We start from the raw sequence: 13,162 nt of genomic DNA, 5'->3' as shown, positions 1-13,162 counted from the left end.
GGACCGGGTTCACTGTTACCTTAAAGTCCCCACAGATGCGAACCTTCCTTGGTTCCCCAGGCGTGCTGCTCAACGACTTTTTCATCACAGGGACGATGGGTGTAGCCCACTCGCTCCAGTCTACCTTGGACAGTACACCTGAACGTTCCAGACTCTCCAGCTCTGCTTCGACGGCTGGGCGGATCGCATAAGGTACCGGTCTGGCCTTAAAAAATTTTGGACTTGCGTTTTCTTCAATTTTAATTGTCGCTGTCATGCCTTTTAGTGTTCCGAGTCCTTGCTGGAACACTTCTTTCGCGTCAGTTAGGATCTTTGACAGTCGCCCAGGTGTGACGTCGTCATCCTTTTTGTCAGCCACAGTCAGTGCCTGTATGGAATGCCAATCCAGTTGTATTTTCCGGATCCATTCACGTCCCAGTAATGGTGGTCCTCCATCTTGCAATACATACAGGTCTAGTTTTGGTGTTTCCATACCGTTATATATAACGGTCACCCTTATTTTTCCTTTGGGGTAGACTTTTTGCCCGTGTACGTCTTCAAAATAATTTTGTGTCTCTCAAGGGTATGTGTGAGAATAGCCGCTCGTAGTCCCATTGGTTTATGACTGTTAGGGCTGATCCTGTGTCCAATTCCATCTTTACCTGGACTCCTGCTATCTTGAGAGTGACCCAAATGGTTCGGTGATCCTCCGTTGTGATCACATTATGTAGTTTCAGACAACTCAGTTCCCTGCTTTCGGAGTCGTTATCACTCTTTTGTTCGTCTGAACTATTCTCCGTCATCTTATGTACCTTCTTGTACTTTCCTTTGGTAGGTTTCTTATTGCTGGTTTTCTTTCCTGACCTGCAGACTCGTGCTATGTGTCCTACTTTTCCACACTGTCTGCACACTTTGTCTTTGAACCAGCAATCATTCTGGTCGTGTGTTGTTCTGCCGCAGCGATAGCACTTCTCTGTTCCATATGACATTTCGTTTCTGCCATATTCTTGCGGTCTCTGTTGTATCTCTGCAGTGCCCCGTGCTGCTGCTTCATATGATACCGCAATGCTGAAAGCCTTTTCCAGCGTAAGGTCCTTTTCAGATAAAAGCCATTTCTGGGTTCCTTCACTTTGAAGCCCACACACAAACTTGTCCCTTAAGGTATCTGCCAGTCCCGCTCCAAACTGGCAGTGTTTCGATAGTTTGCGCAGTTCTGTTAAATAATCAGCATTGCTTTCATCCTTATGCTAGTTCCGTTTGTGAAACTTGAATCTTTCTGCTATCAGCAGCGGTGTGGGGTTTAAATGTCCCTGTAGTATCGTTACTATGTCTTCAAAACTCTTTTCCATTGGCTTCGTTGGGGTTACTAGATTTCGTAATAATCCATATGTCTTTGCACCCATTAAATTTAACAATACCGACGCTTTCTTGTCATCTGACACCTCATTTGCCTTGCAGTATACCTCTATTCGTTCGACATATGTAGTCCAATCTTCGACTTCATTGTCAAATGCGGTGATACTGCCACTCTTCGGCATTTTGGGTGTGGTTTAAAATGGCGTCTCCCAATGGCTTAAAATGGCATCTCCCGTGCTTTCCTTCCTCCCCCGCTGCTGCCAACGCCGCTCCCGGCAGTTCTCGTGGCAATGGCGGCGCCCTGTAGGTTTCGCGTGCTTCTCCTGCGCTGCTGCCAACGCCGCTCTTGGCGGTCCTCGTGGCAATGGCGGCGCCTTGCAGGTTCCTGTGCGTCTCTCTCTCCCTCTCTCCGATGCTGCTTGGCCCCTGAACACTGGCTGTGCCCTGTGCGCTCTGCCCTCTCTCTCTCTCCCCCGTCGACGCTGCTCGGCCCTTTGCTGTGCCGCTCGGTCAGGCTCTAGCCCGCCGCTGTCCGGGAGCTGGACCACCTCGACTGGAAAGCCAAGCCTGGCTCTCGACAGCCTCCCCCGCAATTGCCCGTGGTCGACGCCCGAGTCTCTGGCCTTGACATCCAATCCACTGATCTCCAGGAACGAATCCCCGGGAGGTGATGCAGAGTTGCAGGTAGGTTCGAACTTGCCTTGTCGCCAATGTTGTGTCCGTGTATAATAAGACACAGACTGCAGGAGAACGGTACAACAGGTGTTTACTCAACGTAGCTCACACTGGAACTGATCTGTATAGATTACTACTCAGTGCTATATACAGGTGTGGTCACTGCCGGTTCTGCAGTATACATGAGCTGTAAAAGATAGTTCCCCCCTTAAAGGTATATACATTACACAGGCACACTCTGACAATGCTTCACAATCGCATAAAGTCGGTCCTCTTAAAATTGGCAATTTTGTTTGGATTTTAATAACCTCTCCAATTCTTTTAATGACACATTTGATCATATTAAGATCACTGGTACTTAAAGCCTGACCTACCTTGGTGTTGGAGATTAGGTGGTCCTTGTTACCGAAATTGTATCACAGGTGGAGGCACAGACTAAGCTGGAAAAGTCTGAGGTAAGAAATACCGAATGTACATCTGAAGCAAGGCTAATTATCTCTGTGGGAGTTCTATTCCTTGGACATCTAATGGAAACTCTGCATGTCTCCCACTATTGCCCGGCTGCAGGGGAGGGAGGAGAGGAGTTCTGTGCCCACTGTATGGACCTGATGGTTTAATCCTGTGTAACGGTCAGTTTAGAGCCCCTAATACTCAGGTAGTTGCCGTGTACTGCGCCTTCACGGCCTTCCCTTTCTACCACACTTCAACCCAGAATTGTTGTAGTCTTTGTCTCTTGCTTTCTCCTTGACTGTTTTATGTTTGGAATCTGTCTGTGTTGCCGATCTCTCTAATTACACCTGTTTTCTTGAACTGGATTGTAATTCTTGTAGCCATTTGTTTGTCTCTCATCTCCTGTCTCGACGTGTTTCTCCCTCACAGTTCATCTTTTCTCTGAAGAGTTTTCTTCTCTGTAAACATTCACCCACTTCAACCCAACCCAACCCCCCGGACCCGGACCGGGTCTTGGTCTGGTTTCTGGTCTGTGTTGACACGGACAGTGTTGCCTTTTCACAGGTTGCAATGTTACAGTAGTTAGCTGTGGATTATATATGTTGGATCATAAAACACTAAGAGGGAGGAGGTACTAGCGGTTTTAGCAGGCCAAAAAGTGGATAAATCCCCAGGCCCGGATGAGATGTATCCCAGGCTGTTGTGTGAGGCAAAGGAGGAGATTGCAGGGGCTCTGACACAAATTTTCAGAACCTCTCTGGCCACAGGGGATGTACCAGAGGACTGGAGAACAGCTAACGTAGTACCATTATTCAAGAAGGGTAGCGGGGATAAACCAGGGAATTACAGGCCAGTGAGCCTAACATCTGTGGTAGGGAAATTATTGGAAAAAATTCTGAGGGACAAAATTAGTCTCCACTTGGAGAGGCAAGGATTAATCGGGGATAGTCAGCATGGCTTTGTCAAGGGTAAATCATGTCTGACCAATCTGATTGAATTTTTCGAGGGGGTGACTAGGTGTGTGGATGAGGGAAATGCTGTGGATGTGGTTTACATGGATTTCAGTAAAGCTTTTGACAAAGTCCCGCATAGGAGACTGGTCAAGAAGGTAAGAGCCCATGGGATCCAGGGTGCCTTGGCGCGTTGGATCCTAAACTGGCTGAGTGGCAGGAGGCAGAGGGTGATGGTCGAAGGTTGCTTTTGTGACTGGAAGCCTGTGTCCAGTGGGGTACCTCAGGGATCGGTGCTGGGACCCTTGCTGTTTGTGATCTACATAAATGATTTGGATGAGAATGTAAAAGGTATGATCAGTAAGTTTGCAGATGCCACGAAAATTGGTGGGGTGGTAAATTGCGAGGAGGAAAGCCTCAGGCTACAGGACGATATAAACGGGTTGGTCAGATCGGCGGAAAAGTGGCAAATGGAATTTAACCCTGAAAAGTGCGAGGTGATGCATTTTGGACGGACAAATAAGGCAAGGGAATACACAATGAGTGGTAGGACCCTAGGAAGTACAGAGGGTCAGAGGGACCTTGGTGTACATGTACATAGATCCCTGAAGGCAGCGGAACAGGTAGATAAGGTGGTTAAAAAGGCATATGGGATACTTGCCTTCATTAGCCGAGGCATAGAATATAAGAGCAGGGAGGTTATGATGGAGCTGTACAAAACGCTGGTGAGGCCACAGCTGGAGTACTGTGTGCAGTTCTGGTCGCCTCACTATAGGAAGGATGTGATTGCTTTGGAGAGGGTGCAGAGAAGATTCACCAGGATGTTACCTGGGATGGAGCGCCTCAGCTATGAAGAAAGACTAAACAGGCTGGGGTTGTTTTCCTTGGAGCAAAGAAGGCTGAGGGGGGACCTGATTGAGGTGTACAAAATGATGAGGGGCATAGATAGGGTAGATAAAGAGGAACTTTTCCCCTTAGTAGGGGGGTCAATAACAAGGGGGCATAGATTCAAGGTAAGGGGCAGGAGGTTTGGAGGGGATTCGAGGAGGAACTTTTTCACCCAGAGGGTGGTTGGAATCTGGAACTCACTGCCTGAAAGGGTGGTAGAGGCAGGAACCCTCACAACATTCAAGAAGCATTTGGATGAGCACTTGAAATGCCATTGCATACAAGGCTATGGACCAAATGCTGGAAAATGGGATTAGACTGGACAGGGATTGATGGTCGGCGCGGACACGATGGGCCGAAGGGCCTCTTTCTGTGCTGTATAACTCTATGACTCTATGACTAATAGTTCAGATTATTTGCACCCAGCAGAGTAGCAGCATCAGCAGTTGCAAAAACTTTGAGTGACGGTGATAAGGGCTGGGTGCTGACAGTAGGGAGTTTTCAGGCTGGCTCACATGCTTCAAGAGTCAAGGACAGCCTGTTCCAAAAGCTGATCCAAAATAAATCCCAGAACAGAATAAAACCAGCCCTTAAACTTCACAAAAAACAACCTTTAGAGTACTGCCGTGTAATCATTTAATCTTGTTCAGGCTGTGGTTATAAATCACGCACCCTTTACTTTACAATTTGGAACAATTTGATAAGTTTCCAGCCTTGCGTTCCAGTGCAAGCTGGATTAGTTATTCATCAGCCTCCGAATGGGTGAGGCTTCCAACCAGCACACTGCCCACCACAGTTCCAGTGTCCTTTTTAACACTTTGAGAAAAATGCAGCTGAGAAGATGATTGAGCGATTTGGCGAAATGCAGAAGTTTGCATCAGTAGTATTTGGTCTAATTTGCAGAAATGGATCAGGAATGGTGCTGCTGGGTGCTGGTTTAATCCAGTGAAACTTTGTTTATCACTTGATAGATAAAATAATCTGGCAACATGATTCTCCCTTGTTGTGCCACCAAGTCACAGGATATCAATTCTTTTAGTTACCAAATGTGGTGAGCTCCTAATCTTGGGCAGGACATTCAGGTGAAGCTGCCAAAACTGAGAGTTGGAAGAGAGGTAGCGGATTAACCAGGTTCGCTAAACTGCTAGCCTTGAAGAGAAAGACAGTGTTGTAAATTGAAGATGTACCTCCTTGTTACCATTATCCTCCTCCTCTTCCTATTTCTCGTCCTCCTCTCTCTCCTCTCTTTCTCCAGTCTTTATTGGAATGGCTTCAGTTTTGCTTTTAGCAATTTTGAACAAATTTATAAAGTGATGCAGTTCTTTGTTGCTTTAATTACCTGGATGCAGTTTGGATTTCTTGGCTCTGTGACATTAAAATCTAACCTTTCTTTTGTTATTCCAGGCTGGGTTCTCTGCAGCTCCTGCCCGTGCAGTCTCTGCTGTCAAGAACATCAATCTGCCGGAGATCCCACGCACTATCAAAGTTTCAAACCTATCCCCATTTGTGTAAAAGGACATTTCGTATCAATGATACCTGGTCATCCACTACACTCACCTGTAAATACTGAGAACTTTCATCACATCAGCTTTTGATGGTCAGTTTATCGCTATAAAAATTATGAAGACTTGCAGCGTGCTGTCACTGGAGCCCTCAGTCTCTGACACTGTTTGTAGTGAGCACCTACACTGGTCACGTTACAGACAGGAACGCGCTAAGCATGTCGTCAGTGCCAATCCTTAATCTAGTGCCGTGACCCAGATAAGTTGCATGTCTACACCTATCCATTCGGCAGCTTCACCATCCCCAGAAACAGTCAACACCAATCCCTCACTGTGGTCCGCCTAGAAAATAGAGGAACAGTTTAACAATCCTCGCTGTGCTCCGACTGCACAAATGGACATTCTGTCGACTCCCAAGAAATGCTTACTGACCAAGAGGTGAGATTTTACTCTCCCTGTCCTCCATTTTGCAAGACAAAGGTTGCATTTTTCTTCCATTTGTGAACATAAAGTGGAAATTCCAGCAGCCAGTACACGGCTCAGTTCCAGGATGGATATGGACTGCATGCTTTAATAGGAATGCATCTGAAATTTGAAACATTGATAATTAAAGTACATTTCCTTTAACCACAGTTTTTGTGGCTGTATGCTCTTTAATTTTTGGAGGTGGGTATTTGCTGAGTGAGTATGGAGCTGGTGCTAAGGGAGTAAGGGGCTGAGAATGTCTCTCCATCTCCTGCTACTCACACCTTCCTAATTGGACAAGCTAAGTGATTTTATAATTGGCCCGTTTCCATTCAATCCCAGTGTGTCAGGAGAAATCAGTCTATGGTGGATTGTCATAAAGCAAAACCGGTGTCAAACTGATGGCTGAAACTAGACGAGTGCGTAAGAGAAAAGGGAATAGAAAGATAGAACTGAAACATTGAGATGAGGTAGATTGAATGGGAGGAGACTCTTGTGGAGTATAAAGACCAGTACAGACCAGCTGGGCCGAATGGCCTGTTTCTGCACTGTATATGCTGTGTAATTCTATGGTAATGGTTCTGCTGTTGTCCAGACCCATCTTTTCTTTCTTTACTTGTCCCATTACCATCTCCTTTTGCCTTGCACCATCATCCCTTTTGTCATTTAATCTCTCAACAACAACTTGTATTTATATAGCACCTTTAGTTGTAGTAAAATGTCCCAAGGCGCTTCACAAGAGTATTATAAGACAAAATATGTGACACCGAGCCACATAAGGAGCAATTAGGGCAGGTGACCAAAAGCACGGTCAAAGAGGTAGGTTTTAAGGAGCGTCTTAAAGGAGGATAGAGAGGCAGACAGGTTTAGGCAGGGAATTCCAGAGCTTAGGGCCCAGGCAACAGAAGGCACGGCCACCAAAGGTTGAGCGATTATAATCAGGGATGCTCAAGAGGTCAGAATTAGAGGAACACGGATATCTCGGGTGGGGGGTGGTGGTTGTGGGGCTGAAGGAGATTACAGAGATAGGGAGGGGCGAGGCCATGGAGGGATTTGAAAACAAGGATGAGAATTTTGAAATCGAGGCGTTGCTTAACTGGGAGCCAATATAGGTCAGAGAGCACAAGGGTGATGGGTGAATGGGACTTGGTGCGAGTTAGGACACGGGCAGCCGAGTTTTGGATGACCTCAAGTTTACGTGGGGTGGAACGTGGGAGGCCAGCCAGGAGTGTGTTGGAATAGTCAAGTCTAGAGGTAACAAAGGCATGGATGAGGGTTTCAGCAGCGGATGAGCTGAGGCAAGGGCGGAGACAGGCGATGTTACGGAGGTGGAAATCGGCAGTCTTAGTTATGCTGCGGATATGTGGTCGGAAGCTCATTTCAGGGTCAAATAGGACACCGAGGTTGCGAACAGTGTGGTTCAGCCTCAGACAGATGTTAGGGAGAGGGATGGAGTCAGTGGCTAGGGAACGGAGTTTGTGGCGGGGACCGAAAACAATGGCTTCAGTCTTCCCAATATTTAATTGGAGAAAATTTCTGCTCATCCAGAACTGGGTGTCGGACAAGCAGTCTGTCAATTTAGAGACCGTGGAGCGGTCGAGAGAAGAGGTAGTGAGGTAGAGCTGGGTATCGTCAGCGTCCATGTGGAAACTGACGCTGTGTTTTCGGATGATGTCGCCAAGGGGCAACATGTAGATGAGAAATAGGAGGGGGCCAAGGATAGATCCTTGGGGGACACCAGAGGTAACGATGCGGGAGTGGGAAGAGAAGCCGTTGCAGGTGATTCTCTGGCTACGATTAGATAGATAAGAATGGAACCGGGCGAGTGCAGCCCCACCCAGCTGGTCGATGGTGGAGAGGCGTTGGAGAAGGATGGAGTGGTCAACCGTGTCAAAGGCTGTAGACAAGTCAAGAAGGACGAGGAGGGAAAGTTTACCTTTGTCACAGTCACAAAGGATGTCATTTGTGACTTTGATGAGAGTCGTTTCGGTACTGTGGCAGGGGCGGAAATCTGACTGGAGGGATTCAAACATGGAATTGCAGGAAAGATGGGCACAAATTTGGGAGGCCTTCCACCCTATCACAGACCTTCCCTTTTGTTCTTTCCTCCCCTCCCCACTTTCTCTGCCCCTGCACTTGCTTAAAATGTGTTACATCTCTAACTTCTTCCAGTTCTGACGAAAGGTCATTGACCTGAAACGTTAACTCTGTTTCTCTCTCCACGGATACTGCCTGACCTGCTGAGTATTTCCAGCATTTTCTAATTTTATTATGTTTAGACACTGCGATGCAAGGATACGATGTAAAAGGTTATTGCCGCTCTATGAGATTGATTGTATAATCAGTTCTTAAATCTGCCGAGTCAGATCACATGCTGAAAGTAGAAGCTGAAGGTTGCTTTCCACCCCTCCCCCTTCCCCGGCCAAGCTAATCCTGGGATGTCTTCTAATCGAGGCTTTTCTTGACAGGATGGCAGTTCCTTAGCTCTTGGTGGTGTAACATTCATCCACCGCCCACCGTCCGCCGCCCCCCCCCCCCACCGTCCGCCGCTCCCCCCCACCATCCGCCACCCCCCCCCACCGTCCGCCGCACCCCCCCCCCCACCATCCGCCACCCCGCCCCCCCCACCATCCGCCACCCGCCCCCCCCCCCACCCACAAGCTTTGCTACTTCCTTCGGAACAAGATGGTTTTCTTGCATCAAAGACACTTGTGGAAATGTACCTTTTAAAACTGAATATAGTTACATGTGCCCCTTTTTGACAAACAAAATGGAGTCCCGGTTCTCCCAGAAGCCTCTGCAGAAATGTCCTCTATTCCTCCCTTAAACATGTTAACCTTGACTAAACACTGTAAACCGTTGCTTATCTGCGTTGTAAACAAAGACCATTTACATGAGTAAAGGGAACCTTACGCAAGCCACCTGGCCAGAGGCTTGGCCACCACATAACAGAAGAAACATACTGTATGAGTGTATCTACATTCCAAACAGTACTGATAGTCTTAATTAAATAGTCTAGTGTGGCGGAACCACCAGAGGATTACGGACAATTGTATATAATTCCTTTTACAGCAATGTAGTACAGCTGGGGGCTGCACCTTTAATGCATCTGTTAACTCTACTAGGGCTTCTTTCCTGTACTCCACGTGGTGACGTCATGCCGTCCGTCACGTGATCTCTCAACGGCGGGAAGAACGTGATGACGTCATGACATCAGAGCTCGGAACCTTCTAGCAGTAGAGCTCAGAATCTGCTAGCAGTTTAGCTCGGAACCTGCTAGCAGTTGAGCTCGGAACCTTCTAGCAGTTTCCAGAGAGGCTTTCAAGCAGACCAGACCTATTTGCATTGTATCCTACAGTTTCCTGTACAGCTTCGTTTGTTCATTAAATTTTATTGTTTTTGATTTTCTGAGTCGATCTCAATTCTTTGGCTAGGAACCTCAGTTCCTACATTGGTGACCCCGATTTCTTCGAACAATTTTCGTTGACACGAACGCCGTCACCCTCAAACTGCCACAATTTTGGGAGCAACAACCGGCCGCGTGGTTTTTCCAGGCGGAAGCCCAATTTGCAATCCGGGGAGTAGCAGCGGATTCGACCCGTTATTATTACGTGGTCTCTGCCCTCGACAGCGCCACGGCCTCGCGGGTCGCCAACCTCCTCGAGAGTCCACCGAACGATGGCAAGTACGAAGCTTTAAAAGCACGTTTACTGCAGATTTTCGGTCTGTCCAAGTCGGAGCGCGCTCGGAGACTTATCTCCATGCCCGGCCTCGGGGACTCAAAACCCTCAGAGCTCATGAGCCAAATGCTCATGCTTTTGGGCTCGGAATCGCAATGTTTTCTGTTCCGCGAGCTGTTTCTCTGTCAACTACCAGAGCCAGTACAGACGGCCTTGGCCAATTTCGCGATCACGGATTGTGCTGAACTCGCCGCGGAAGCGGATAAAATATTCACCGTCTCACAACGATCTTGTGCAGCCATGAGGCGCCCATCCCCGACAAGAGCGAATCCGACTCCTCCTCCTGCAGGCTGGTGTGCATACCACGCTCGTTTCGGCGCGAAGGCCAGAAATTGCCGTCCGCCCTGCAGTTTCTCACCAAAAAAAAAATCTCCCTCAAACCAGCGGTTTCTGAGAAGATCAATAAGGCCTAAGGGACGCGCCAGAGTTGCGATGGCCATCGGGTCCGCAGGGAAACTCCTATACATTACAGACTCCCTGTCTGGGCGACGTTTTCTCTGTGATACTGGCTCCCAGTGCAGTATCCTACCAGCGTCGAAGCTAGATCGTCAATCCGGCGGTCAAGGTCCCCCCCTCGAGGCAGCCAATGGTGCGGCCATTCGCACGTTCGGAAAGCGTAGGGTCCAGTTGAGTTTTGGCGGCCAACGTTTTGTTTGGGAGTTCATCACGGCGAAAGTCTCACAGGCCATCCTGGGGGCAGATTTCTTCTGTGCAAATGGGTTTCTCGTCGACGTCTGACACTACCGGCTAATCAGTGCCTCCACTTTTCACTCGGTCCCCTGCCACCGAAGCACCGCGATGTCTTGGTCAGTTGCCTGTGCAGTCCCATCTCCAAATGAGTTCTCTCGTCTTCTCAGTGAGTTCCCTGAGCTCACCAGGTTCACATTTTCTTCTTCAGTCGCGAGGCACGGTGTGGCGCACCACATTACCACGACAGGATCCCCCGTTTATGCGAGAGCTCGAAGGCTGGAACCCGGTAAACTTGCGGCCGCCAAGTCGGAGTTCCATACAATGAAACGCCTGGGTACTATTCGACGTTCGAATAGTCCTTGGTCCTCGCCATTACACATTGTTCCTAAGCCGGGCGGCGGATGGCGACCATGTGGCGACTACAGACGCCTGAATGAGGCGACCACACCGGATCGGTACCCAATTCCTCACATTCAGGATTTTTCGGCCCATCTGGCAGGGAATTCCATCTTTTCCAAAGTAGACCTCGTCCGAGACTATCATCAAGTGCCCGTGCATCCTCTGATGAACCAGCAATGGTCAGGCCTTGCTTCAGGGCTGCAGTGTGCAGGGCATGGCAGCCAAACAAGTCGACCCTCCCCCTTTAAGAGCTGACTGGCGCCAGCGTGTCTGCCTTCATTCAGAAACTCCCCGCACCTGCACTGCGCCCGCCCTCGGTGTTAGCGCCCTGGATCGCCGGCTTAGCGCCTAATGATAGTCGTGCATCACCTGCTTTAGCGCAGCAGCAACCTCTTGGGGCGATGCAACTGAATATCGGCGAAGGTGGCGCTAAGTTGCGCCGGGCACAAAATTTAGCGAACGCCCGGCTGTAGCGCCCCAAATGTGGCGATACTGAATTTCTAGGCCTTTGTCCCTTTGTCTGACTCGAAAGACACATGATGAAACCATAACCTGTTTACTTTACCGTATAAATATGTTGTTAATCTGTAATTCTGGAGAGAGTCTCTGCTTAGCCCTTGACTCGGCGGGACACTCTCCTTGCGGCAAGTAAAAATTTATTAAAAGGACATCTACCGGAGCTGATCGTTTCAGAGTCTCATTGAGAGTCGAGATCTCGACACACTGCTTGTCTAAATTTCCACTCTGAGTTAACACTCTCTTCCCTTTGGTCTATTGCGATGTCTCTTGTCCCATGACACTAACACGATATTCTGAGGTGTTCCTGTCCTGTTCAAAAGGCAATGATCCAACACCAATCATCCCAACATCCTGAGGATTGAATTACACCCTTTAAATTCCTCTAAATCTACTGTCAGTAAATGAGTTGCATTGAAGGATCGTGCAGATCGTAAAAGTGATTAAAAATAATTCCTTGACTGCAAAAACCATAAAAAGAATCATGTGACCGGTTGAGTGATTTAGTACAATGGGTGGCCGTGTATCCTGTATGAAGATCCTGGTTCATTTGGGTTGGTTTTGCTTTTGGTAAAAATGATTTTTTTTAAATCGGATTAATCAGGCATTTACCACTGACAAGCCTAGAATCGCAGAAACTGACAGCACAGAAGGAGGCCATTCGGCCCGTTGTGCCTTTGAAAGAGCAGTCATGCTTAGTCCCACATTGCCCGCTTTAAATCGGTAACCCTGTAAGTTTCTCGCCCTCCAGTACCCGTCCGACTCCCTTATTAAATTATTCATGGAATCAGCTTCCAGGTGAAGCATTTCAGATCCCCACAACTCTCAGTGAAAACATTTCTCCTCATCTCCCCTCTAGATCTTTTCCCAATGATTTTGAATCTACGACCTCTGGTTATTGACCCACTCGCCGGAGGGAATATATTTCTCTCTCTACTCTATCAAAACCCCTCATCATCTGGAAACCTCTATTAGGTCGCCTCTTAACCTTCTCTGTTCCAAGGAGAACAGTCCGAACTTTTCCAACCTCTCCTCATAACTGAAGTCCCTCCTCCCTGGTAACATCCTGGGACACCTCCTCTGTACTCTCTCCAGGGCCTTTACATCTTTCCTGAAGTGTGGGGCCCAGAATTGTCCACAATACTCCAGCTGAGGCCTAACCAGTGATTTATAAATCTAGCAGGATCTCTTTGCTTTTATATTCAATGCCTCTGTTTATAAACCCAAATAACCCATATGCTTTTTTAACCACCTTATCAACTTGCCCTGCCACCTTTAAGGATTTATGTATATGGACACCAAGGTCTCTCTGCTCATCGACACTTTTCAAAATTGTGCCATTTATAGTACAGTCTTTCGGGATTCCTTCCAAAGTGCATCACTTCACACTTCTCCGCATTGAACTCCATCTGCCATACCTCTGCCCATTTCAGCATCCTTTCTATGTCATCCTGAAGTCTACAACTATCCTCATCACTATCTACTACATTGCCAAGTTTTGTATCATCTTTAAACTTTATAATGCTGCTCCCAACACCCGAGTCTAGGTCCT

The 13,162-nt window shown here is 48.0% G+C and overlaps 1 protein-coding gene across 2 annotated transcripts in view; it reads left to right on the top strand.

Moving 5' to 3' along the window:
• LOC147099837 (aminopeptidase Ey-like) overlaps positions 1 to 6,432 on the top strand; it is a 108,906-nt gene extending 102,474 nt beyond the window's left edge. For both annotated transcript variants that reach the window (XM_085968269.1, XM_085968268.1), the window contains one exon: positions 5,703 to 6,432. The gene's annotated coding sequence lies outside the window, so the exon portion shown is untranslated. The remainder of the gene's footprint in view (positions 1 to 5,702) is intronic.
• Positions 6,433 to 13,162: the final 6,730 nt, after the last annotated feature.

The sequence above is a fragment of the Somniosus microcephalus genome, chromosome 27 (assembly GCF_052327205.1).
Source record: "Somniosus microcephalus isolate GS21.2 chromosome 27, FLI_Smic_1.0, whole genome shotgun sequence".
NCBI classification, from domain to species: Eukaryota; Metazoa; Chordata; class Chondrichthyes; order Squaliformes; family Somniosidae; genus Somniosus; species Somniosus microcephalus.
Note: the sequence above shows the minus strand (reverse complement) of the source record. Positions and strands in the feature narration are given on the sequence as shown.